The sequence below is a fragment of the Rhinopithecus bieti genome, unplaced genomic scaffold, assembly GCF_001698545.2.
Source record: "Rhinopithecus bieti isolate Rb0 unplaced genomic scaffold, ASM169854v2 scaffold_68516, whole genome shotgun sequence".
Taxonomy (NCBI): Eukaryota; Metazoa; Chordata; class Mammalia; order Primates; family Cercopithecidae; genus Rhinopithecus; species Rhinopithecus bieti.
The window spans coordinates 181,230-185,747 of record NW_016825834.1 but is presented as its reverse complement, the minus strand read 5'-3'; the positions used below and the strand labels follow the sequence as shown (position 1 = coordinate 185,747).

General features: G+C 39.3%; 1 pseudogene; it reads right to left on the bottom strand.

Annotated features, from left to right (window-relative positions):
* Positions 1 to 2,959: 2,959 nt before the first annotated feature.
* LOC108522752 (glucose-fructose oxidoreductase domain-containing protein 2-like) overlaps positions 2,960 to 4,518 on the bottom strand; it is a 17,416-nt pseudogene continuing 15,857 nt past the window's right edge.

Below are 4,518 nucleotides of genomic sequence, written 5' to 3'. Positions count from 1 at the left end.
CAGGTGCCTGTAATCCCAGTTACTTGGGTGGTTGAGGCAGGAGAATTGCTTGAACCCGGAAGGCAGAGGTTGCAGTGAGCCAAGATCACACCATCGCACCCTAGCCTGGGCAACAAGAGCAAAACTCTATCTCAAAACAATAAATAAATAAATAAATAAATAAATAAATAAATAAATAAACAAACAAATAAATAAATAACAGCAAGGAGGCCAGTGCTGCTCTAGCAGAGTAAGGTAGCAGGAGAGAGGTTTGAAGTCAGAATGATAGACTGGGGTCAAATCACATAGATCTAGTAGGATTTGGTAAGGACTTCAGATATTTAGTCTAAAAGTGATAGGGAGCTCTTGGAAGGTTTTGAGCAGAGAAGTGACATGATCTAATTTATAAAAGAATAATTTTGGCTGCTATGTGAACAATAAATGGGAAGCAGCAAGAGTGGAAGTTGGGAGTCCAATTAGGAAGTGACTACAGTTGTATGAAGAATGATGACGGCCTGGACCAGGGAGGTGGTTGTGGAGGAGCAGGAAATCACTGAGTTACGAATCTAGTCTGAAAGCAGAGCTCACAGTATGTATTGAGAGATTGAAAGTGGGGTATGAAAGAAAAAAGCAGAGAACCGCAAACACCTCAGATAGAACACTGGCTAAGATAGAAATGGTTCCTTCAAAGAAATCCTAGCCCATGTGGTTAAGTATATAACAAGGGAGAAGGGAAGGAAATGTGTATTTGCTAGATGCCTCTACGTCCTAGTTTTATGTGTCATCCCATTAAATCGTCTCCACCACCTTTGGTGATATTATTATCCTTAATTTTATATAATAAAATTAATTAAAATTTAATGTAATAGTTTCCTCATTACAGCTAACGTGAATTTTAACTCAAGACTGTCTAACAGTTAAGCTCTTTTACTAACACTGTTCTCCAAAAAATGTAGCTGAAGAATAGGAAATAACACTCTTATAATACTAGTACAAATAAAAAGATTTATTTTGAAGCAAACTAATACTTGAATAAAAGCACCTTTAATTAGACAATGATACAAAAGTACGTATTCATTTTGGGACCAGTTCTGAATGAGACTTTTGGGGTCTTCAAGGGTTTCACAGGCTAACTGCACTCGTTATTTCAGATTTCTAATTTCCCTTTCAAATGGCAGATTTATCCCTAGTACACCTTTTACACTTATTGACATTGATGCCATTTGTTTTTTCTTTTGTAAACTGAGGTAATATATAACATATCATCTTTACCATTTTAGGTGTACAGTTCAGTGGTAATAAATACACTTATATCCTTTTTCCCCCTTCATCTCCCACTCCATCCCCTCCTTTCTGGCCTCTGGTAACCACCAATGTACTCTATGTCATCATGAAATCCACATTTTTAGCTGCCATGTATGACTGAAAACATGCAATATTTGTCTTTATGTACTTGGCTTATTTAACATAGTGGTCTCCAGTACCATCCATGTTGCTGCAAATGAGAAGGTTTCATTATTTTTTATGGCCAATTAACATCTCAGTGTGCATATATACCACACTTTATCCATTCATCCATTGATGGGCACTTAGGTTGATTCTGTATCTTGGCTGTTGTGAACAATGCTGCAATAAACATGGTAGTGCGGGTATCTTTTTGATATGCAGATTTTCTTTCTTTTGGATATATACTCAGTGGTGGAATTGCTGGATCATATGGTAATTCATTTTTAGTTTTTTGAAGAACCTCCACACTGTTCTTCATAGTGGTTGTACTAGTTTACATTTCTACCAACAGTGTACGAGGGTTCTCTTTTCTCCACATCCTCACTGGCATCTCTTATTATCTGTTTTTCTAATACAAGCCATTTTAACTGGGGTGAAATAACATGTTGTTTTAATTTGCATTTCTCTAATGATTAGTGATGTTGAGCATTTTTTCATATACCTGTTGGCCATTTTTATGTCATCCTTTGAGAAAAGTCTGTTCGGATATTTTGTCCACTTTTTTTTTTTCTCATAAGACTGAGTCTCGCTCTGTCACCAGGCCAGAGTGCAGTGGCGCGATCTTGGCTCATTGCAACCTCTGCCTCCCGGGTTCAAGTGAGTCTCCTGCCTCAGTTTCCCAAGTAGCTGGGACAACAGGTGCATGCCACCATGCCCAGCTAATTTTTTTTTTTTTTGTATTTTCGTAGAGATGGGGTTTCACCATGTTGGCCAGGATGGTCTTGATCTCTTGACCTTGTGATCTGCCTGCCTTGGCCTCCCAAAGTGCTGGGATTATAGGTGTGAGCCACTGTGCCCAGCCTGCCCACTTTTTAAATTTGGTTTTTGTTGTTTGTTTTTGGCTTAAATTGTTTAGTCTCTTTATTCTGGTCATTAATCCTTTGTCAGATGGATAGTTTGAAAACGTTTTCTCCCATTCTGCGGGTTGTCTCCCTAACTCTGTTGAGTGTTTCCTTTGCTGTGCAGAAACTTTTTAGCTTAACGTAATCTCATTTGTCTGTTTTTGCTTTGTTGTCTGTGCTTTTGAGGTCTTATAAAAAAAAAATCTTTTGCCCAGACCAAGGTCCTGGAGCACTTCCCCAGTGTGTTCTTCTAGTTTCGTAGTTTCAGGTCTTAGATTTAAGCCTTTAATCCATTTTGATTGGATTTTTGTGTATGGTGAGAGAGAGGAATCTTGTTTCATTCTTCTGCATATAGTTATCTAGCTTTCCCCCACACCATTTATTGAAAAGACCATCCTTTCCTCATTGTATGTTCTTGGCACCTTTGTTAAAGGTGAGTTGGTATATCCGGATTCTCTATTCTGTTTCATTGGTCTATGTGCCTATTTTTTTTAATGCCAGTACCATGTTGTTTTAGGTATCAAAGCTTTTTGTAGTAAATTTTGAAGTCTGGTACTGTGATGCTTCCAGCTTTGTTCTTTCTGCTCAGGGTTGCTTTGGCTATTTGGGGCTTTTATGGTTCTGTATATATTTTAGAATGATGCCCTTTGTGTTTGATCCACAAAAAGGGAGATATCCAGAGCTGAAGAGTTTTCCCTGAGAATTTTGTCAAGAGCTAGAAGAGAAAGGGGAAGAAGCACATGAACAACTGCATATGGTGATATACACTCTTAACTCTGCTATACAGAAACTTAAGGGGTGGGAGGAGGGAGGGTTATAGTGTGGAGCTGGGAACCCAAGGAAGCCTATCCATAGTTCCACATCGCTGATGTAAGACTCTTAGTATATGGACACTTGAACAATTCAATATATTAATAAGTCTAAGTTTCTATCTGGACAAGGATCTTGGGGTAAGGCGCTGGGGGTATTTTCTTTCCTTTTATGTTGTGGGAAGTCAGGGACCCTGGAGAGAGGGACCAGCTAGAGCTGCGGCAGAGGAACACAAATTGTGAAGATTTCATGGACATTTATCAGTTCCCAAAGACTTTTATAATTTCTGACGCCTGTCTTACTTTAATATCTTAATTCTGTTATCTTCACAAGCTGAGGATGTACGTCACCTCAGGACCAATGTGATAACTGTGTTAACTGTACAAATTGATTATAAAACATGTGTCTTTGAACAATATGAAATCAGTGCACCTTGAAAAAGAACAGAATAACAGCGATTTTTTAGGGAACAAGGTAAGACAACCACAAGGTCTGACTGCCTGTGGGGTTAGGCAAAAAGGGCCATATTTTTCTTCTTGCAGAGAGCCTATAAATGGACGTGCAAGTAGGAGAGATATCACTAATTATTTTCCTAGCAAGGAATATTAATATTAATACCCTGGGAAAAGAATGTATTCCTGGGGTGAGGTCTATAAACGGCCGCTCTGGGAGTGTCTGTCTTATGCAGTTGAGATAAGGACTGAAATATGCCCTGGTCTCCTGCAGTACCCTCAGGCTTACTGAGATTGGGAAACTCCATCCTGGTAAATTGTTGGTCAGACCAGTTCTCTGCTCTCAAACCCGTTTTTTGTTAAGATGTTGATCAAGACAATACATGCACTGCTGAACACAGACCCTTATCAGGAGTTCTGCTTTGCCCTTGTCCTGTTTCCTCAGAAGCATGTGATCTTTGTTCTGCTTTTTGCCCTTTGAAGCATGTAATCTTTGTACCTACTCCCTGTTTGTACACCCCCTCCCCATTTGAAATCCTTAACAAAAACTTGCCGGTTTTGAGGCTTAGGTGGGCATCATGGTCCTACCGATATGTGATGTCACACCTGGAGGCCCAGCTGTAAAATTCCTCTCTTTGTATTCTTTCTCTTTATTTCTCAGCTGGCCAACAGTTATGGAAAATAGAAAGAACCTACACTGAAATATTGGGGGCAGGTTCCCTGATACTTATACTTCTCTCAGTAAATGTTTATACTGTCTTTACTGTCTTTTCCTCCCCTCCCTCCCTCCCTCTTCCTTCCTTCCTTCCTTCCTTCCTTCCTTCCTTCCTTCCTTCCTTCCTTCCAGACAAGGGTCTTGGGGTATTTTGTTTCCTTATACTTCTCTCAGTAAATCAATCTTTCCTTCCTTCTTTTTTTTTTTTTTTTTT